Source organism: Thalassophryne amazonica, chromosome 2 (assembly GCF_902500255.1).
Source record: "Thalassophryne amazonica chromosome 2, fThaAma1.1, whole genome shotgun sequence".
NCBI lineage: Eukaryota > Metazoa > Chordata > Actinopteri > Batrachoidiformes > Batrachoididae > Thalassophryne > Thalassophryne amazonica.
Window position 1 is genome coordinate 39770209 of NC_047104.1, and position 20530 is coordinate 39790738.

Consider the following 20530-nt stretch of genomic DNA (forward strand, 5'->3'; position numbering starts at 1 on the left):
AACTCTTGTGGGTGATCAAACTAACAGTGAATATTCATCGTGGCTTTCACCTGTTACAGGAACTTTCATGTTTTATTTGAGTTTACTTGGTAGCTTATTTCAATTCAAGTTGATGCTTCTAATTACATAATTTGTGTTTAAAAAAACAAACAAATAAGATGACACTAATTCTGGGCTGTCTTCTGTCAATTTTTTTTTTTTTTGTTCTTTCCTTAATATATGGCCAAATGCAATAATCTGTGTCATTTAATGCAGCACTTTAGCCAAAGGGAGATTTATTTGGAAACAAGGCACATTTCGAATGTGGTTGAATATACTGAAAATATGGTACCACACTGGAGTTGAAATGACGCATTTGGACTGCATTTACAGTATATATGGTCATACCTGTTGTGTTTTAGCACTGTGCATGATCCTCTTCAAAAACTCAAAGTTGTTTAAGTATTGGTTTGACATAGCTTAATTTCCAAACTATGTCACACTTTTTAAAACTTGTTTGGCTTGTCCCGCAACTTGTCAAACTATACTGCATTATCATCTGCAGCCACAAGATGGCAGTTTACATGCATGACAACTAAAAGCTGTTCCTGCATACTGAGGTAATGTTTGATCCCCCTTCGAGCATAAAGTGAAACGCACCATTAACCTGGATACCAACCACCGTAAAACAACAAGAAGGTATGAATGCACTTTGTGGGACAGTCACAACTAAAACAGAGGAGGATGGCTAGGCTAAGGTAAGTCTAACTTTATAATCAGACATTTTAAAAAGCTGAATTACATTTAATTGTGTGCACTAAATACATTTAGTGCGCACGTTTAGCTCTGCACTGAAGTGGTCCATGAAGCAGGGCACTTTCTTTTACTCAGTTTACTCTGCGTCCATTGTGCCTCATACAATAACATTAATTAACCCATTAGCTCTGTTTGCTAACATGCTGTTTGTGTTATAAATAATTAATGTACAGATTAGGTTAATTTTGCTTTTTTGTTTCATGAAATGGTAGCACCATGTTTCAAAAATGAATGCAGCTTATAGACCGATGTGACATACATGTTTTTTTCCCCCCTCTTCATCACGCATTTTTGTAGAGATGTGACTCAATCTGGTGCAAAATATAGTCTGGAAAATACAGCAGCTGCTACAAAAGACAGGAACAACTATGCTGAATCAAGTTAGGACCACTAAGTGCAGGATATGAGGACAGGACAGACGTCACTTCCAAGCTTCACAGTAATTCAGTCCTCATGGGGAAGTGAAACACAAAGTTTTGCTGTGGAAGCAGAGCTTGAGGCTGAAGATAAGCCTCACTTTACATCCACAGCTTGAAGAGACCATGAAAACTGCCAGTAAATTCAAGAGGATGCACTCTGTTGCTTATTTTGGTCTCCAATAAACAATATACAGCATGATAAGAGCATCATTTATCCAGTTCCAAGAATTAGGGCCTTCTGTCGGTAGCAATTAAAGCATCATCAGAGTGTGAACTGATGCATATGAAGAATCCATGAATGCGATTCTAAGGCTACAAAACATAAAATATCTTTAAGCTTAAGCTGAGATTTAATGCATGTTACCTACTAGCAAGGTGAGGGCAGGAGTATTTTATTAATCGTGTATTTATCTTCTCAGGAGTGATGTCAGAACCATCTCTGCAAATACACAGTCAGGTCCATAAGTACAACCCCTGGCAAAAATTATGGAATCACCGGCCTCGGAGGATGTTCATTCAGTTGTTTAATTTTGTAAAAAAAAAAAGCAGATCACAGACATGACACAAAACTAAAGTCATTTCAAATGGCAACTTTCTGGCTTTAAGAAACACTATAAGAAATCAGGAAAAAAAAATGTGGCAGTCAGTAACAGTTACTTTTTTAGACCAAGCAGAGGGAAAAAAATATGGAATCACTCAATTCTGAGGAAAAACAAAACAACGCTCCAACACATCACTAGTATTTTGTTGCACCACCTCTGGCTTTTATAACAGCTTGCAGTCTCTGAGACATGGACTTAATGAGTGACAAACACTACTCTTCATCAATCTGGCTCCAACTTTCTCTGATTGCTGCTGCCAGATCAGCTTTGCAGGTTGGAGCCTTGTCATGGACCATTTTCTTCAACTTCCATCAAAGATTTTCAATTGGATTAAGATCCGGACTATTTGCAGGCCATGACATTGACCCTATGTGTCTTTTTGCAAGGAATGTTTTCACAGTTTTTGCTCTATGGCAAGATGCATTATCATCTTGAAAAATGATTTCATCATCCCCAAACATCCTTTCAATTGATGGGATAAGAAAAGTGTCAAAAATATCAACGTAAACTTGTGCATTTATTGATGATGTAATGACAGCCATCTCCCCAGTGCCTTTACCTGACATGCAGCCCCATATCATCAATGACTGTGGAAATTTACATGTTCTCTTCAGGCAGTCATCTTTATAAATCTCATTGGAATGGCACCAAACAAAAGTTCCAGCATCATCACCTTGCCCAATGCAGATTCGAGATTCATCACTGAATATGACTTTCATCCAGTCATCCACAGTCCACGATTGCTTCTCCTTAGCCCATTGTAACCTTCTTTTTTTCTGTTTAGGTGTTAATGATGGCTTTCGTTTAGCTTTTCTGTATGTAAATCCCATTTCCTTTAGGCGGTTTCTTACAGTTCGGTCACAGACGTTGACTCCAGTTTCATCCCATTCCTTCCTCATTTGTTTTGTTGTGCATTTTCGATTTTTGAGACATATTGCTTTAAGTTTTCTGTCTTGACACTTTGATGTCTTCCTTGGTCTACCAGTATGTTTGCCTTTAACAACCTTCCCATGTTGTTTGTATTTGGTCCAGAGTTTAGACACAGCTGACTGTGAACAACCAATATCTTTTGCAACATTGCGTGATGATTTACCCTCTTTTAAGAGTTTGATAATCCTCTCCTTTGTTTCAACTGACATCTCTCATGTTGGAGCCATGATTCATGTCAGTCCACTTGGTGCAACAGCTCTCCAAGGTGTGATCACTCCTTTTTAGATGCAGACTAACGAGCAGATCTGATTTGATGCAGGTGTTAGTTTTGGGGATGAAAATTTACAGGGTGATTCCATAATTTATTCCTCAGAATTGAGTGAGTCCATATTTTTTTCCCTCTGCTTGGTCTAAAAAAGTAACCGTTACTGACTGCCACAATTATTTTTCCTGATTTCTTATAGTGTTTCTTAAAGCCAGAAAGTTGCCATTTGAAATGACTTTAGTTTTGTGTCATGTCTGTCATCTGCTTTTTTTCTACAAAATTAAACAACTGAATGAACATCCTCCGAGGCCAGTGATTCCATAATTATTGCCAAGGGTTGTTGTATTAGGACAGTGACCGTTTTTGTAATTTTGCATTTGTATGGCACCACACTGGAGTTGAAATGACAGTACAGATGGCACATGGACTGCATTTATATAGCCTTTTCCATCTGAATCAAGAGCTCAAAGCACTTTACAATGATGCCTTGCATTCACCTATCCACAGACACACACACACATACTGATGTCAGGGTGCTGCCGTGTAAGGTGCTCAACTGCACACCGGGAGCAACTAAGGGAGTCTAACCCTTCCTCTGGGGTTGTGTGGATTTCTTCCCATGTTATTTGAATTTTACAATGAAACCAACTGCTCTCAAACGTTAAATGTTTATATTTCTATTTTAGTGCATTTCTGTGCATTAGAACTCTCACTCACAGATTACTGTGTACCCTGCATGGCAATCTCCTTTCCTTTCTTTTTCTGTTGTGGCTAAATTCATACAAATTCCTGTCTGCTGGCTTTTGTGGAAGTATGACTATTATTTGATTTTCACAATGGAACCAACTCAACTCAACTCTTATTTCTAAAGCACGTTTGAAACAACCCAGTCTCACGGCAAGTCGTGATTGAGCAGCTCGAAATATACATTAATCTATTGATTTGTGATATTGTGATGAAAAGCACCTCATTTTCATCACGGCAGCACAAATTCATTCTAATTCATTCTGTGATGGCTGCACAAAATTATGGTTATGTTAGGGTTGGGGGAAGGAGTAGGGTTAGGTTATGGTTAAGGTTAGGGTTGGAGGTAGGAGTAGGGTTAGTAATAGTGAGTTTAAAAAAAAAAAACCCCGCCACGAAAATTTTAATCATTTTGTGGCGGGAGCGCAAAAAAACCCCCAAAAAAACGTGAGACTGGGCTGGTTAAAATTACAGCAGTCGATCGAAGTGCTGTACATAATTAAAAAATGGGCACCAAGTTGCCGTGAATCATAAATAACTGAATTAAAAATAACAAAATTAAAGCACCAAATCACAACACCACCGCCTCAGGTGAAACGCATAAGTAAGGTCGAACCTTAGCAAACCACTGTAAAACTATCTGAAAATAATAATTTACCTCTCTGATTTATTACATTTCTCTGTAGAAAAACTGTCTTATGGACTAAGGAGCACAGCTGCAATTAATCCATGGTCAACCCAGCATCCACAAATGATCCAGCAGGTGGCGGACACATCTATGGCAGTGATTCTCAACCGGGGTGCCGCGGCACCCTAGGGTGCCGTGATTGATCGTCAGGGGTGCCGTGGGCAATTATCAAATATCACCATTATCGGGTGTATGTGCTGTAATAGTGTGGCAAATGGTGTAATGCTCTTTTGTTCCAGTAGATGGCAGCAAAGCGCGCAGTAGCGCTGAGCTGTGTGCCGACAAAGAGGCGTGATCACCATTTTAATTCCGGGCAAGTTAGTGATTTGTGTGCATATAAGTTCACTTAGTCTCATCAAGAAACAGGTGGAATATGCCGGAAAGCTGCGCATGTTGGCAAAGTCACAAACAGAGGAACAAGGGAGACAATATTTCCTTCCATAAGTAAGTGATTTTGGTTATTGTTGTCACTTTGACCGTGATATTTGGATGATAAACAGCTGTATGTCTCCTGCCGTACCTGTGTTGCCCGATGACACGGATCATTAATTTCACTTATGTCTAGTTGATATTTTCTACTACTAGACCAATGTCTAGTTAAAATTCTTGTCGTTAGTGACTAAAAATTGTTTGACAAGACTGGGGAGTTTTTTTTGCACCTTAAAATAATGAGATTAATGACCCGCGCTGTGCTGCCACACACACAGAGATGTGCACACACACACCGCTGACTTCATGAATGAAACTCAGTCAATAAAGGATAATTGTGTAAAAATATAATATATATAAATGTATTGTAATGGTTTTAGGAGCCGCGCTGCGTTGAACAGCAGCAGCTCAGCCGAGCAGTATAGCTTATCAGCGCAGATCCACGTAACTTTCAACACTAATATTTGTGAATGTGTGTGTGTGTCAGAGTAAGTTTAATACTTTCCTGACATAATTTAATGTAATTTAATTTTACTGGCTCGATATCCAGGACAAAATGGCATTTTAACACGTATTTTGCGAGCATTTTTCTGAGTGTGTTCAGTCGCGAATCTTCATTGAAAATGCATTAACATCCGGGTACTTCGTCAATATTTTGCCTGGTTAGGAGACGTCATGTCGCTGTCCATGAAGGGACGTTTTCGTTTAGTGTGCAGCAATGGGACTGCGTTCTCTAGTTCTTATATACAGCTCCATGACTATAGTATACTATGTTATGTCATATCTGTACCGCACGTGTTGCTAACGTGCTAACGCACCGTGTAGAGACAGTCGAGTTAGTGACACGTGACACATGACAGTAGTGTGCCGCAGGATTTTGTAAATATAAAAAGGGTGCCGTGGCTCAAAAAAGGTTGAAAATCACTGATCTATGGGATATTACATTGACAAAACAAACTCCTCTTTAGATGAATCCGGTGCATCAAAGTTCACCACATACAAAAAGGTTTGTTATCTTTATAGGTGAGCTATGTGGTTATAGCATTTGTTTTTAAGTTACCACATTATCAAACTGGGGGATGCATTAATTCATTCATTCATTCCTTTATCTATTTACTCACTACATTTAAAAGGGTACATGCCTCGGAGTCTCCAAAACCTAGGAATATGGATTATTGTTAATACATTCATAATCACTTTTATCGCAAGTTTGTGTAAGACACGTTATGGAATAATACATGAATTTTCCAACTCATTGAATATATCCTGTACTTCATTTACTAGACTGGCATAGCCAGACTGGACTGTGCAAGGAAACTAATGAGGGAAGCCACTGAAATGCAAATGACAACTGTGAAGGAGTTATAGGCTCCCATGGCTGTGGTTGGAGAAAATATGCTTCGTACAAGCTTTGTGTTTTTGTAGCACCAGTTAGACAGCTTCATGACAAAAAGTCTTTCTTCAAATGAATACATGAAATTTTATGTTTATCTGATGCCACTTTGCAAGAAGGCACTTTGGAGATGAGGGCCATGTTTTGGTCTGTTTTCTTTGTGTCGTAATGCTTCTCGTCGCAAAGGGATTTGTATTTAAAATAATCGTCATGTTTCATCTGTGCAAGTATGTATGGCCTCTGAAAATGAAGGGGCTATGTATAAACATGGCTGTCATTCCTGAGTAGTTAGAATTATTGAATTGTTTTTTTTTTTACTGAAAATGAAAGTCTACAATTCAAGCACATATTCAGACATTGCAACTCAATTGTAGCATGGAACACAGACCAAAATTTAAAATAAAATTGCTTCTCTGTCCAAATACTTATGGACCTGACTGCAGATAAATGATGGCAACTTTCAGTTACACCATACTGAAGAAATTTAGACAATGATATTTTTCATATAAATGTATAATTTTAGGAGTGGGTAGCGGGGATATTCATTTTCGGTATCCCTACGTTTACCCTGAATGTTAACTCTGTAAAAGACATTTTTTTACTGTATGTGCATTTGTTTCCTTTAATTTGATATTTATTTTACTTGTCATTATTGTCCCTGTCTGTAGACCCAGTCCTTCTTTCTTCAGATGTGTTTTTCTGTGGATCTAATAATTGCAGCATTGTGCCACACACATGATTACAGAAGCTACCAGACAGTGTAATAAATGAAGAATTATTTTACAAATGCTGTTTGTTTAATTGTTTCTGCTTCGTAATATTAATGAGTACTAAAATGGGGGCCATACTAAAATACGAAATGGACGAAATGGAGAAAAATGGGACGGAACTGGGACTGATAATCACAAAATGGGGGTAATTATCATTTCGTGATTATCAGTCCCCATTTCGCTCCATTTCGCTTAAAAATAATTAAATAAAAGTAATTAAGTGAATCATATTTAATCATATTTGGAGCCAGTCTGGGTCAGTCTGCTCAATTTCGCTACTTTTTACCCCCATTTCATGGCTCCATTTTGCCCCATTTCGTATTTTAGTATAGCCGCTAAAATGGATACACACCGCATTATCACCATGTAACACAAAGACCATCATTGACTCCGGTGGTTAGTAACTACACAGTACCAGATGGAGGCTTTTAGAATGAGTGAGGAGGTGAGAGAGGGTGAGGGAGATGAAGACAGCACTTGGCGTGAATACGTCAAGTAGCAATGACATTCCCATTGTGCTGTGTGATGCTTTGTATAAGGAAGATAAGATAGGGCCTACAAGGCATTAATAATAAGAAGGCTGAGGAAAGGATTGGAGAAATCCACTTTAAATCCTCTCACGCTGACCTTAAGCGATATAGGTCATGCAGTCTAGCTCTATTTGTGTCTGCACATCACAAAATATTCAACATTGTCAGGTTTTTCAAGCAGATGGTGGCGTTCATTTTAACTGCACATGAATAATGTGGACACATTTTGGCCTCTCGTTACAGCACCCACTTAGCAAATAATCCATATGCTTTCAGTGAAAGCAAAATTCATTATATTTAATACATCACTGTTACAGTATTTAAAAAAATTATACAGGGGCATTTTAAAAAAGCAAAAGCTTGACGTAAACACTTCTCCTTTGATCAGTGTGAGCAAGAAAATGTAGCAAGTACAAACAAAATAATCTGCTAAACATTTCAGATTTGTGCTGATGAACACAACAGATATGTGGCTCTGTTTAACGTAGCTGCTCTCCATTTAAAGGCTGAAGGTCATTTACTGCACTTTGCTTTTTATTACTTTTTTATCTGTGTTTTTGAACTGAGATGAAAGCACGGCGACTCAGTGGCCTTGGTGGACTGTTTTTGTAACTACTTTGACCCCATCTCTTTCTTCTGTACCTCTTCAAATATTCTAACATAAACGGTGTTGCTCAACCAAAAACGATGAATAGCTGCAGCACTGGAAACCAACCAAGTGTGGTTCAAATAAACACGAGAACAATGTGTTATCATGCGGCCACCACAGACACAGAATAACTGGGGAAGCTCAACAGAGCTTATTTTGTTTCATGTTTGTGTCATTTTTCCTGCACATCTTAAGATTCTGCTCATGTTTGATTTTCATGAACACCTGAAAATGATTATTGTCCTTGATTGTATACAATATAACTTTATGGACTTGCTGGTATAAATCATTTCAGTGCAAATCAGTATCTTGCAGCAAAAACCACAAGGAGAAAGAGAGCAGAAAACACATTGCTTTATTTTCACGAACAAGTGGCTGTCAGGTAAATCAAAGCAAATCTATCAATTGCTGCAGAGGCTTCAACGGTGCATCCGGAAAGTATTCACAGTGCTTCACTTTTTCCACATCTTGTTATGTTACAGCCTGATTCCAAAATGGAGCAGGAACGCGCAGCTCACACTCCATCCCCAAGGCCTGATATCTTAGGGTGAAATCTTTCTATGCTCAGGATGAAAAAATGGATGCTTATGTGCATAAACTCAGCTGAATGTGAAGTGACCTGGCATGAGTTTAAATGAGATTTCCTCAGCTGTGCTGATCTTCGCGCCATGGCGACATCCCTCAGAACACACAAGCTGCTCTGAGGTGCTGCTCGGGAAAACCCAGCATGAACATCGGCAAAGTGTAAGCGCTGCTTAAGCTTCTGTGTACACACTTGCATTTCTGTTGCCAAATTTTGTTGGCATGGCCATTGTTGACTTTGGTAACATTAAGCAAATAAATGCAAACTAGCGTGTTGCCTGTGGAGATCCATAGACTCTAGATTGGGTCGTGTTTATAAAATAGGTAGCTGACATTTTTCAAGGGTGGTAATAAATTATGTAAAGTTTCTACAATGAGTTGGAAAGCGTGTAAGTCCAGAATGTTTTTAGAACCTTAGACCTCAGCAGTTTTAGAGGAAGAACTCACCCCTTTATTTGTGGTTAATTACATAATTTTTTAATGTTAATTTACTGTCTTAAAGTATTTATAAATTGTCTAGGTTCTTGTTATCATATACACACACTATTATTGTTACAGTGAGGAAAATAAGTATTTGAACACCCTGCGATTTTGCAAGTTCTCCCACTTAGAAATCATGGAGGGGTCTGAAATGTTCATCTTAGGTGCATGTCCACTGTGAGAGACATAATCTAAAAAAAAACATCCGGAAATCACAATGTATGATTTTTTTAATAATTTATTTGTATGTTACTGCTACAAATAAGTATTTGAACACTTGTGAAAATCAATGTTAATATTTGATACAGTAGCCTTTCTTTGCAATTACAGAAGTCAAACGTTTCCTGTAGTTTCTCACCAGGTTTGCACACACTGCAGCAGGGATTTTGGTCCACTCATCCATACAGATCTTCTCCAAATCTTTCAGGTTTGCCCCCAATCTCAATTCTCTTTTGTACCCCTTCCCCTTCGCCCTACCCCTACCCCTATGCCTACCCCTTTAAAACAAGGGGTAAGGCGAAGGGGTATGACTCTAGCCCAGGGGTGGCCAAGTTCGGTCCTCGAGAGCCACCTTCCTGACACTCTTAGTTGTCTCCCTGCTCCAACACACCTGAATCCAATGAAAGGCTCATTAAAAGTCTGCTAACGACTCTTTCATTGGATTCAGGTGTGTTGGAGCAGGGAGACAACTAAGAGTGTCAGGAAGGTGGCTCTCGAGGACCGAACTTGGCCACCCCTGCTCTAGCCCTATGAATTGAGACACCCCTCCGCCTTAGGAGAAAAAAAAACTGCCCGTGTCAAACTGCCATCTTCACTATTTGTTAACATGGCAACCGAAACGCAACTTGTTGCAGTAGCCTGTTTGCTCTTTTTATTTCTCGCCTTTCTGTGTAAATGCAAAGAAACAGAAGTCGCAGATTTCTCGACGCATCGCAATCATGTCATGTTAATTAATGTAATTAATTTGTAATTTATAACAATAATAATAATAATAGTATTAATAATTAATTAATTAGTAATTGATTGATATGAATAATAATCAATAATAGTAATAATTAAGACTGTTTGATTAATCATTGATTGATTAGTAATTAATTAATTAATTAATTAGTAATTAAAATAAACACTTGAAATCAGTCTGTGTGCAATGAATGTATACAAGTTTCACTTTTTTTAATGGAATGACTGAAATAAATCAACTTTTTCATGTAATTCTAATTATATGACCAGCACCTGTATGTATGTTATGGGCTGCATCTAGTTCTGTTCTGTTAACCTTATACTTCTTTTTCAAATTCTCCCATTTTTTTGCATCCAGCCCTATTTCCTTTAGAAATTTCCTTGACAAATAATAGCAGTCTATTAGGACATCAGGTTACGTGTTACACATATACATGTGTGTATATATTTTCCAACTTACTCCCACTGATGAAACTTCTCATTTTCTGCCTGAAAGCTTATTAGGAGACGAGTGTGCTCGGGGCTCCCTGTTTGTTTACAAAATACACAGATGTTACAGACCTTGAAATCCAACAGCAGGAAGATTTATGAACATACAAACATGAACATATGAACATGCTTATCCTTTATCATGATTTTCTCCATTGTGAGATATAAAAGTGTCTTATCGTAGGGTTCGCGTGTATGTGCATTATAACCCTCAGCACATGAGCGAAGTTACGATATTCCTCAGAACGACAATATACGCAACATGCATCCAGCAGCATACACGTTGCTGTCATAGGCAACTGTCTGTAAAGTTTTTTGGCAAGTTATAACTTTCTAAACAGCGTAATTTGTAATGAAAGCCACTTCATTTCTACGGCTCTTTCGGCGCCATGTTTGTTTTTTCGGAGACAGCACTAACCTCCTCCTACCCTCCAAACGGAGTGTGCATTCAGATTCACTCCAAACGGAGGGGTTTGAAGCCCTCCGCCTTCCCCTCCACCTCGCTCCAAAAAGAGAATTGAGACACCCCTCTGTCTCTCGTGCCCGTGCAAAACGGAGGGGAAGGGGTAAGAGGAAGGGCCAAGGGGTAGAATTGAGATTCAGCCTTGGAGTTTCAGCTCCCTCCAAAGATTTTCTATTGAGTGCAGGTCTGGAGGCTGGCCAAGCCACACCAAGACCTTGAAATGCTTCTTACGGAGCCCCTCCATAGTTGCCCTGGCTGTGTGTTTGGGGTCATTGTCATGCTGGAAGACCCAGCCATGACCCATCTTCAATGCTCTTACTGAGGGAAGGAGGTTGTTTGCCAAAATCTCACAATACATGACCCCATCCATCCTCCCTTCAATACGGTGCAGTCGTCCTGTCCCCTTTGCAGAAGAGCACCCCCAGAGTATGATGTTTCCACCCCCATGCTTCACAGTTGGGATAGTTTTCTTGGGGTTGTTCTCATCCTCTAAAAACATGGTAAGTGGAGTTGATTCCAAAAAGCTCTATTCTGGTCTCATCTGACCAGATGACCTTCTCCCATGCCTCCTCTGGATCATCCAGATGGTCACTGGTGAACTTCAAATGGACCTGGATATGTGCTGGCTTGAGCAGGGGGACCTTGCTGCCCCGCAGGATTTTAAACCATGACAACATCATGTGTTACTAATGTAATCTTTGTGACTGTGGTCCCAGCTCTCTTCAGGTCATTGACCAGGTCCTCTTGTGTAGTTCTGAGCTTTCTCAGAATCATCCTTACCCCACAAAGTGAGATCTTGCTTGGAATCCCTGACCGAGGGAGATTGACAGTCATCTTGTGTTTGGTCCAATTTCTAATAAATAATCATAACAGTTGTTGACTTCTACCAAGCTGCTTGCCTGTTGTCCTGTAGTCCATCCCAGCCTTGGTGAGCCGCTCTCGTTTTGTAGTGGGCAACGCTTCACGTACCCAAATCCCGGTCACACTGTTCTTTTCCAATCAGTCATTAAAACTCCAGGCCCTTTTAGATTCTGGTGCTGATGCCAATTTCTTGGATCCTAGCATGATAAACCAGGCCACCATTCCTGTGATTAAATTACCCTCCCCTAACCAGGTTTTGGCACTTAACGGCACTCCTCTCCCCGTGATAACTCATCAGACTGTTCCTGTCTCATTCCTAGTTTCTGGTAATCATCGTGAGTCAATTCAATTTTTTGTTTACACATCCACTCCACCAATTGTTTTAGGGCAACCCTGGTTATTCTTACACAATCCGGACGTTGATTGGCCGACCGGGTCCATTTCCCGGTGGAGCGAAGCTTGTCAACTCCGTTGACTCCGTTCGTCAGTTCCACCCATGCAGAAGTCCAGGTAGTCATTCATTCCTCCCATAGACCTCTCTATAGTTCCGAATAAGTACCTTGACCTCCAAGACGTCTTTAGTAAGAGCCGTGCGCTATCATTGCCTCCTCATCGACCGTATGACTGCGCCATCGATTTGCTTCCGGGCGCGGAGCTTCCTTCCAGCCGCCTGTACAATCTGTCACGCCTGGAGAGGGAAGCGATGGAGCAGTATATGTTGGGGAAAGTGTAGTGACATGGACCCACAACAGGGGGTGCAAATGAACGGTCAATAGATGAGCCAAAAGGTAACAATTTAATGTTGTGAATGTGCACAACGAATACACAGACAATCTCAGAATCTGATAGCAGTCAATACACAAAGGTGACGTGTGGGCAGGCTCGAGGATAGAAGACGTCTGTCCTGAGAAGAGCCGGAACCACACGATTTCTGCCGCCACCGAACCTGGTGAATACTGGAGCCGCCAAGTCCCGAATTCCCAGGTGATCACCGTCCCCGACTGTCGGATCTGGTACTGCTGGCGAGGAGCACAAACAGTGAGATGTGGGTGTGTGCACACCCAGTAACCAAAACAGTCAGAAGGTGGAAAGTCACCTCCACCCCTAATCACACACTCGTGCAGCTCCTGTTAACCACTTATCTGGTTGGGGTATGAAGCGAAGCCGTCGCTGTTCACACCAAACGCAAATCCAGCAGATAAGGCTCACAACAGGAAAGCGGCTGCAAAAGAGTTCAGACTATGACACAGTTTTCAGTACAGCAGAGAATTACCTTCACAGGTAGATGATATCTCGGCAATGAGGTGGAGATGACGTCCGGGTTTTATGGAGTAGTAAGATGAAGTGTAGATGGTGACAGCTGTCATGAGATAATGAGTGACAGCTGTCACCCCCGGCTGTGCCCGTGGCGGCAGCGCCTTCTCGTGCCTGAAGCCCGCACTTCAGGCAGGGCGCCCTCTGGTGGTGGGCCAGCAGTACCTCCTCTTCTGGAGGCCCACACAACAGGACCCCCCCCCTCAACAGGCGCCTCCTGGTGCCCGACCAGGTTTATCCGGGTGTCGGCGGTAGAAATCAGCCAGGAGGCCCGGGTCCAGGATGAAGCTCCTCTTCACCCAGGAGCGTGCTTCGGGTCCATACCCCTCCCAGTCCACCAAATACTGGAACCCCCGGCCCATTAGACGGACGTCCAGGAGCCGGCGCACTGTCCAAGCCGGCTCCCCATCAATGATCCGGGCAGGAGGCAGTGCCAGACCGGGAGCACAGAGGGGTGAGGTGAGGTGTGGTTTAATCCGGGAGACATGAAAAACAGGGTGGATCCGCAGTGAAGCCGGGAGCTGGAGCTTCACTGCAGCAGGACTGAGGATTTTGACGATCTTGAATGGTCCAATGAACCTGTCCATCAGTTTGGGGGAGTCCACCTGCAGGGGAATGTCCTTGGTTGATAACCACACCTCCTGCCCGGGCTGGTATGCAGGGGCCGGGGACCGCTCGCGGTCTGCATGGGCTTTAGCCCTCATCCGGGCCTTTAACAAGGCAGAATGGGCGGTGCGCCACACCCGACGGCACCTCCGCAGGTGGGCCTGGACCGAGGGCACACCGACCTCTCCCTCCACCACGGGAAACAATGGGGGCTGGTACCCCAGACACACCTCAAATGGGGAGAGGCCGGTGGCAGAAGACACCTGGCTGTTATGTGCATACTCGATCCAGGCCAGATGGTTACTCCAGGTCATCGGGTGCGCGGATGTCACACAGCGGAGGGTCTGTTCCAACTCTTGGTTGGCCCGTTCTGCCTGTCCGTTCTTCTGTGGGTGGTACCCGGACGAGAGGCTCACGGTGGCCCCCAGTTCTCTGCAGAAACTCCTCCAGACTTGAGAGGAAAACTGGGGACCACAATCCGAGACTACGTCAGTTGGTATCCCATGCAGACGGACGACGTGGTGGACCAGGAGGTCTGCTGTCTCCTGGGCCGTTGGGAGCTTCAGGAGGGCCACGAAGTGGGCTGCCTTGGAGAATCGGTCCACTATCGTGAGGATGGTGGTGTTGCCCTGGGACGGCGGGAGGCCCATGACGAAATCCAGGCCAATATGGGACCAGGGGCGATGAGGCACAGGAAGCGGCTGGAGAAGTCCTTGGGACCTTTTGTGGTCTGCCTTGCCCCTGGCACAGGTGGTGCAGGCCTGGACATACTCCCGGACGTCGGCCTCCATGGACGCCCACCAGAAGCGCTGCCGGACAACTGCCACGGTCCTACGCACCCCTGGATGACAGGAGAGCTTGGACCCGTGACAGAAGTCCAAGACTGCAGCTCTGGCCTCTGGTGGGACGTATAAATGGTTCTTTGGTCCAGTTCCGGGGCCGGGCTCCGTGCCAGGGCCTCCCGGACGGTCTTCTCCACGTCCCAGGTGAGGGTGGCCACGACAGTGGACTCCGGAATGATGGGCTCCGGTGGATCCGACAGCTCAGTTTTGACCTCATCTTCATGCACCCGGGACAAGGCATCCGATCTCTGGTTCTTGGTCCCGGGGCGGTAGGTGATTCGGAAGTCAAATCGCCCGAAGAACAGTGACCAGCGGGCTTGCCTGGGGTTCAGCCGCTTGGCGGTCCTGATATACTCCAGGTTCCGATGGTCAGTGAAAACCGTGAACGGCACAGACGCTCGCTCCAACAGGTGTCTCCACTCCTCAAGAGCCTCTTTCACCGCAAGGAGTTCTCGATTGCCGACGTCATAGTTCCATTCAGCTGGGGTCAACCTGCGAGAAAAGTAGGCACACGGGTGAAGAACCTTATCGGTCTCTCCGCTCTGGGATAGCATGGCTCCTATCCCTGAGTCAGAGGCGTCCACTTCAACCACGAACTGGCGGCTAGGGTCGGGCTGCACCAGAACTGGTGCAGACCGGCGTTTCAACTCCTTGAACGCGGCTTCGCACCGATCCGACCAGGTGAAGGGGACTTTGGAGAGGTCAGGGCTGTCAGGGGGCTAACTACCTGACTGTAGCCCTTAATAAACCTCCTGTAGAAATCTGCGAAGCCGAGGAACTGTTGCAGCTTCCTACGGCTTGTTGGTTGGGGCCAATCTCTCACCGCCGCAACCTTGGCCGGATCAGGGGCGACAGAGTTGGAGGAGATGAACCCCAGGAAGGACAAAGAGGTGCGGTGAAACTCACACTTCTCGCCCTTCACAAACAGCCGGTTCTCCAACAACCGCTGCAGGACCTGACGTACATGCTGGACATGAGTCTCAGGGTCCGGGGAAAAGATGAGTATGTCATCCAGATATACGAAGACGAATCGGTGCAGGAAGTCCCGCAAGACGTCATTAACCAAAGCTTGGAACGTTGCGGGGGCGTTAGTGAGGCCGAACGGCATGACCAGGTACTCAAAATGACCTAACGGGGTGTTAAATGCCGTCTTCCTTTCGTCTCCCTTCCGGATCCAAACCAGGTGATATGCATTCCTAAGGTCCAGTTTGGTGAAAATTTGGGCTCCATGCAGGGGCGTGAACACTGAATCCAACAGGGGTAAAGGGTATCGATTACGAACCGTTATGTCGTTCAGCCCCCTGTAATCAATGCATGGACGGAGTCCGCCATCTTTCTTGCCCACAAAAAAGAAACCTGCACCCATCGGGGAGGTGGAATTCCGGATCAGCCTGGCAGCTAATGAGTCCCGGATGTAGGTCTTCATTGATTCGCGCTCAGGACGTGAGAGGTTGTACAGCCTGCTGGACGGGTACTCAGCGCCCGGGACCAAATCAATGGCACAATCGTACGGACGGTGCGGGGGAAGGGTGAGCGCCAGATCCTTGCTGAAGACGTCAGCAAGGTCGTGGTACTCAACTGGCACCGCCGTCAGATTGGGAGGGACTTTAACCTCCTCATTAGCATTTACACCGGGAGGAACCGAGGATCCTAAACACTTCCGGTGGCAGGTTTCGCTCCACTGAGTCACAACCCCAGACGGCCAATCAATCCGGGGATTGTGTTTAATCATCCATGGGAAGCCCAAAATCACGCGGGAGGTAGAAGGAGTTACAAAAAACTCAATCTCCTCCCGGTGATTCCTAGACACTACCAGGGTTACAGGTAGTGTCTTGTGTGTGATAAAAGGGAGAAGAGTGCCATCTAGTGCTCGCACCCTCACTTGCGAAGAAAGCGCCACCAGAGGGAGCCCTACCTCCCTTGCCCATCTGCTATCCAGCAGATTCCCTTCTGACCCCGTGTCCACCAGTGCTGGGGATTGAAGGGTTAAATCCCCGCTCAGGAGTTTAACTGGGAGTCGTATTGACAGGTGTGTATGACCCACGTGAATGTTTTGACCCCCCCTCAGCCCAGGCGTTTGTGTTTTGACCGTTTGAGGCAGTCTCTCTGCTGATACTCACTCGAGCCGCAGACAAAACACTCCCCACGGACCAGCCTCCTCTGTCTGAATGTGGCCCTGCTCGTGTCCCTAGCACCGTCAGCAGGGGGAGCTGTAGCCACACGGAGCACTGTGGCTGTGGAGCGTGGGGAAGATGGCTCTCTTTCGGACCCGGGAGGAAGAGGGACGGCTTGTGCCTGACCACGCCCTTCGCCTCGCTCCCGTCGGCGTTCTTCTAACCGATTGTCCAATCGTATAACCAAATTGATAAACTCAGCCAAATCCCGCGGTTCCTCCTTAGCCACCAGGTGCTCCTTCAGGACCAACGACAGTCTGTTTATGAAGGTGGCGCGGAGCGCAGTCATATTCCAGCCGGATCTCGCAGCCGTGATGCGGAAGTCGACTGCATATTCGGCTGCGCTCCGGCGCCCCTGTCTCATTGACAGCAGCACGGTAGACGCGGCTTCGCCTCTGTTAGGGTGATCAAAAACAGTTCTGAGCTCCCTCACAAACCCAGTATAAGAGGCGAGGAGCCGTGAACTCTGTTCCCAAAGCGCTGTAGCCCAAGCGCGTGCCTTGCCTCGAAGCAAATTAATCACGTAAGCCACCTTGCTGGTGTCAGACGCGTACATCACGGGACGTTGTGCAAAGACGAGCGAACACTGCATAAGAAAGTCCGCTCACGTCTCCACACAACCTCCATATGGCTCTGGGGGGCTTATGTATGCTTCAGGGGATGGTGGGGGGGGTCGTTGAATGACCAGTGGAATGTCTGCATTCGGCACCGGGTCGGCAGGAGGAGGAGCTGCAGCAGCGCCCTGAGCGTGCGCTTCCACCTGCGCGGTGAGAGCTTCCATCCTGCGATTAAGGATGATGTGTTGCTCGGTCATCAGGTCCAGCCGAGCGGTAAAGGCGGTGAGGATGTGCTGCAACTCACCAATCATGCCTCCAGCCGACGCCTGCGCACCCTGCTCTTCCATTGGCTGTCCAACAGATGGTTGACGCCCCTCGGGATCCATGACGTTGGCCGAGATATCCTGTTGGGGAAAGTGTAGTGACACGGACCCACAACAGGGGCGCAAATGAACGGTCAATAGATGAGCCAAAAGGTAACAATTTAATGTTGTGAATGTGCACAACGAATACACAGACAATCTCAGAATATGATAGTAGTCAATACACAAAGGTGACGTGTGGGCAGGCTCGAGGATAGAAGACGTCTGTCCTGAGAAGAGCCGGAACCACACGATTTCCGCCGCCACCGAACCTGGTGAATACTGGAGCCGCCAAGTCCCGAATTCCCAGGTGATCACCGTCCCCGACTGTCGGATCTGGTACTGCTGGCGAGGAGCACAAACAGTGAGATGTGGGTGTGTGCACACCCAGTAACCAAAACAGTCAGAAGGTGGAAAGTCACCTCCACCCCTAATCACACACTCGTGCAGCTCCTGTTAACCACTTATCTGGTTGGGGTATGAAACGAAGCCGTCGCTGTTCACACCAAACACCAATCCAGCAGATAAGGCTCACAACAGGAAAGCGGCTGCAAATAGAGTTCAGACTATGACACAGTTTTCAGTACAGCAGAGAATTACCTTCACAGGTAGATGATATCTCCGCAATGAGGTGGAGATGATGTCCGGGTTTTATGGAGTAGTAAGACGAAGTGTAGATGGGTGACAGCTGTCATGAGATAATGAGTGACAATTGTCACCCCCGGCTGTGTCCGTGGCGGCAGCGCCCTCTCGTGCCTGAAGCCCGCACTACAGGCAGGGCGCCCTCTGGTGGTGGGCCAGCAGTACCTCCTCTTCTGGCGGCCCACACAACAGTATATACAAGACTCCCTGGCAGCAGATCTTATTCATCCCTCCTCCTCGCCCTTAGGGACAGGCTTCTTTTTTGTGGGGAACAAGGACGGGACCCTCCATCCCTGTATTGATTTCCGTGGGTTAAATGCCATAACTGTTCGTAACCGGTATCCTTTGCCTCTATTAGACTCCGCATTTGACTCTCTGCAGGGAGTAGCCATCTTTTCCAAACTTGATCTTAGAAATGCTTACCACCGAGTCCGTATCAAAGAGTGAGATGAGTGGAAGACTGCGTTTAACACACCCTTAGGGCATTTTGAAAATCTCGTTGTGCCCTTTGGTCTCACTAATGCTCCCGCCGTCTTTCAAGCCTTGGTTAACGATGTCCTCCATGATTTTCTTAAACATTTTGTTTTTGTCTACTTAGACGACATTCAATCTTTTCTAAGAACCTGCCAGAACACATTCAACATGGCCGTCTAGTGTTAAAACGTCTCCTTGAGAATAGCCTCTTCGTCAAAGCCGAGAAATGTGCCTTCCATCAGACCTCTGTGTCCTTCCTAGGATTCATATTTGAACACAATCAGATTAGACCAGATCCAGCCAAAGTCTCTGCCGCAGTGAAATGGCCAACTCCCTCTAATTGCAAACAACTTCAACAGTTCCTAGGATTTGCTAATTTTTACTGTCGCTTCTTACGTAACTTTAGTCATCCATAAACTCACTTCTTCTAAGTCCAGTTTTCAGTGGGCCACGGCAGCCGAACGAGCTTTTCAGTCCCTTAAATGTAGGTTTACCAAAGCTCCTGTCCTCATTCAACCCGATCCGGACTGCCAGTTCGGCGTGGAGGTCGATGCCTCCGACATCGGGATCGGGGCTGTTCTTCTCCAGCGGGCTGAGGGCGACAACCTATTGCACCATTGTGCTTTTTTCTCCTGGCGGCTCTCTCCTGCTGAGTGCAACTACGATGTTGGTGACCGGGAACTCTTGACCGTGAAGGAGGCGCTGGTGGAGTGGAGACACTGGCTGGAAGGTATGTCAATTCCATTTGTTGTTTGGACTGATCATAAAAACCTGGCTTACATTCAAAATGCTAAGAGACTCAATTCCAGACAGGTCAGGTGGTCCTTATTTTTTGGCCGTTTTAACTTCACCCTCGCCTACAGACCTGGTTCCAAAAATGTAAAATCTGACACCTTGTCCCACCAGTTTGCTCCTGAGGACTATTCCCCTACACCAGACTGCATCCTTCCCAGCCACATGGTTGTAGGCGTCCTCTCCTGGGACATTGAGCGAGTCATCCGGGAGGCCCAGAGAACTCATCCTGACCCTGGAGGGGGACCTCCCGGCTGCCTATTTGTGCCTCCCTCAGCCAGATCTGATGTCCTTCAATTCGTTCATTCCTCTAAATTCTCCTGTCATCCCGGCATTCATAGAACCATACACCTTGTTCAGCAGCATTTCTGGTGGCCATCTCTCCAAGCAGATACCCGTGAATTTGTCAACGCCTGCACCATCTGCGCCCGAAATAAATCTTCTCATCAACAGCCATCTGGTCTTCTTCATCCGCTTCCCACACCTGATCGACCATGGTCCCACATCTGCCTGGATTTCATTACCGGATTGCCTCCCTCAAACGGAAATACAGTCATCCTCCCCATCCTGGACCGGTTTTCAAAGGCAGCACACTTACTGGCCCTGCCCAAGTTACCCTCGGCGCTGGAGACTGCAAACCTCCTGGTCCACCATGTGTTCCGGCTGCGTGGCATCCCCCTGGACATCGTGTCGGATCAAGGCCCCCAGTTTACATCTC

The 20530-nt window shown here is 45.4% G+C and overlaps 1 protein-coding gene across 3 annotated transcripts in view; it reads right to left on the reverse strand.

The window, feature by feature from the left end:
• The window catches only part of cep89 (centrosomal protein 89), a 331169-nt gene that overhangs the window by 143912 nt on the left and 166727 nt on the right, over positions 1 to 20530 (reverse strand). The gene's annotated exons all lie outside the window — the stretch shown is intronic.